Here is a 3,039-nt window from a genome sequence, read left to right on the forward strand (position 1 = left end):
GTTTCCTCCTGTCAGGAACAGATGGCACGGGAGGCTCCCCGGGGGGGGGGGCATAGTCCTAGAGGGAGCGGCAGAGTTCACGAACTCTAGGATTGCAGGTTTCACGCTGGGAGGATGCTTAAGGTTATTCATCCGGATGACAGCTTCCCGATGCCCATTCCTGCATGATCTCTGTGATCAGCCAAGGATATCGCGCCTGCCGTCTCTGTCAGCAAATTCAGTGTCTCTGAACCTTTATGCCATTGTGTTGGCAAGAGTTGCCCAGTTGGGCAGAATGATCCATACCTTAGGCGAAGGTCCTCCATAGGATATTCGATGGCTTCACCCCAGGCTTCTTCAGTCGATCCTTTCTCGTAAGGAAGGATCTGAGACGGGAGTTCCGTAGTCGACCTCTCAGCCCTGATCAAGTTTGTCGAACAAACTTCGGCCAGCGTAGAACAGCAGAATCGATCAGACTGGTAACGAGGCGACAGGACTCCTTAAACCCTGGATCGGAAGGACGGGTACTTTCAGTTTCCATTCCATCCATCTTCCAGGGAGCTCGTGGAATTCAGCCTAGACTGCAAGTATTCCTGCTTATGATGCAGTGTGGCGATCCCGCCGTGGCATCACAGGTTTTTTTCCCCAGAGAACTCTCCCTGCTTTCCTCATGGCCGCTCAGGTGCAGGCTTCCGCCTCCTTCGCTTTTTGGAGGGCTGGTCAACTCCAGTAGGCTCAGGTTCGACCTTCTTCAGCGCCGGGACAAGCTTCCGGATGCTTACCATGAGTGTGGGTTCATGGTATTTTGCTAGGAGCCTTCTCTTCTTCTGCCTCAACATCTGGAGTATCTGGCCATGATATTGAGTCAACGGCCTTGCCACGTTGGAAACCCCGCTTCTCGTCCGTCCAGCGAGGTTAAGCAACGTCGGTTCTGGTCGGTACTTGGATGGGTGACCACCTGGGGACGCCAGATTCTGTTGCCACATCCTCCGAGCCTTCCCTTCAGTTGACTGTGGCAAGGCTGAGGAGAGTCGCAGTACCTGTTCTCAGTCAAGCAGAGCTTTCAGTCCTACCTTGGAACGTTTCCTAGTTCTCCTTTCCTCATTGGCCCGTCTATAGTCCGAACGGTCGCCTCAGGATAAGTTCCATGTGGGGCGGTCCAAGTTCCGGTGGTTTCAGGCAACGATTAACCGGACTTCCTGGCCCCTATGGGACCAGCGGAACTATTAGACCTGCAATGGGTGTTGACTTATGGAACCTCTTGATGGGAGTGGATATTCTCGTCCTTTCCCCACATTCTTGATGCTGTTCTCGGACTTGTCAAAGAAAAGGGCGGGGTGGGGGGGGGTGGGGGGGCCATGTTCTGGTCCAGGCCTATGGTCAGGACCTGAAGGATACCTCTCCATCATTCAGGCAGGCTTAGGGGCTGTAGTCTGGCCCCTCTACAGATCCTACAGCTCCTGCCGAGTCGCTCCGTGCGTGTCGACTTCATGATTCTGGCGTGTTCTAACCAGCAGGGGACGCATTTTCACACCTTCACATCTTGCAGTAGAGATACCGAGATGATTGAGATACTCTCAATACCACCATCGGCTCTCTCATTCCAGGCAGAGGAATGTTCTCTCCGACTATCCGAGCAGAGCCTTGTAGAGAGAGTGTACCTGGGGGTCTTTGGCCTTGAGTAACCAGCAAGTCCTGGTCTGGGGGACTTGAACGCGACAGCTTGGAACCTTAAGCTTCCGCTGTTCTTCCCCCCAGTCTCAGACCCCGAGACTCTGGCAAGATGCATTCCAGTGATGGTGGGACAACTTCGACGCCTGCGTCTTCACTCCTTTTTGTCTGTGGACAATGGGTCTCAACAAGACCAGGTTGTCTGTCAACCTTTCAATGGGAGACCTCCACTGGGACTATGCGCAGAACGGTTTCTGGACCCTCTGCTTCCCCTGACGGAACTCCCGGGAGAGCTTCTCCCACGGCGCAGACTACTCAAACAACCACTCAGCAACATCTTTCCCGAACCGGGGCGTCGCTTTGGCTTCATGCCTGGAGACACTACGCCTCCTCCTCAAGAAGAGACAACCCGCTACAGTCGCGGGACGGAGGTCGTGTCATCTGTGATAGTCATCCGCAGGGGTCTTCCAGGCAAAGTGAAGAGTCTTCGGTGGTTGGTGCCGTGGGAGATATACCTCTTCCCTTGAGGCCTCTTCTCCAGCATTAACGGTCTTATTGCCTTTCGGCGGGAGGAAACTCCTTTCCGCTCTCGGCAATGAAGCCTGTCGCTCAGCCTTTCCCTGACCTTCAGGCTTAAAGGAATAACTTTTTCCTGCCTGCTGGATCTTTCCTTGCTCATGCGAAGCTACGATCGTGCCTGCCCTAGTCGGAGGAAGACCTCCAACTTGAGAATGGCTAGAGATCTTCTCAAGACCCTTTACGACAGGCCTCGGATTGTATTCCGTCTTGGGTCTCATGCTCACTCTGGCCACGGCCAGTGTGTAAGCAATCTTCTTGGTCTCGTACGACTCCGCCCTTTCTAAGGAAGAGGGGAAGGCAACATTCAGGTTCGCTCCTGAGTTGTTGGCTAGACTCAGAATCTTGGGGTTCTGGCCCTTCGGTCCGATTCCTTCAAGATTTCGATTCTCCATTCTGTATCTGATGTCCCAAGACCTTCTCTTTCTTGCCAGTAAAGGAATCGAGAGGTTAGCTTTGGGAACAGCTGCAGTTTGTCCTCAGTTGCAGCCGATTTGGGAGCACAAGGAGGACACGGGGGAGAGTCACCAGTATACCTCTTCAGCCCGGACTCAAGGACATTCATCTCGACCTGTCTCCAGACCCTCCCCCGTCATGTCGCCCTACAGCACGATGTTGGATACATCGCAACGTCCCTCGCCTTTGAGTAATACTACTCTGTGACGCAGGTGCTACAAGCTGGAGTCTGGAACCGTCTAATGACCTTCGCAGCCCGCTTCCTGCAGGGCGTGACCCACGGGAGTCTCGATACGTTTTCTATTGCTCTGTGGTGGCTACACAACAGCTGGTCTAACCTCAGGCTCCTTTTTGGAC

The 3,039-nt window shown here is 53.9% G+C and overlaps 1 pseudogene; it reads left to right on the forward strand.

Annotated features, from left to right (window-relative positions):
* Positions 1–843: 843 nt before the first annotated feature.
* LOC137620375 (5S ribosomal RNA) lies at positions 844–962 on the forward strand (annotated as a pseudogene).
* The last annotated feature ends 2,077 nt before the right edge of the window (positions 963–3,039 follow it).

The sequence above is a fragment of the Palaemon carinicauda genome, chromosome 26, assembly GCF_036898095.1.
Source record: "Palaemon carinicauda isolate YSFRI2023 chromosome 26, ASM3689809v2, whole genome shotgun sequence".
NCBI lineage: Eukaryota > Metazoa > Arthropoda > Malacostraca > Decapoda > Palaemonidae > Palaemon > Palaemon carinicauda.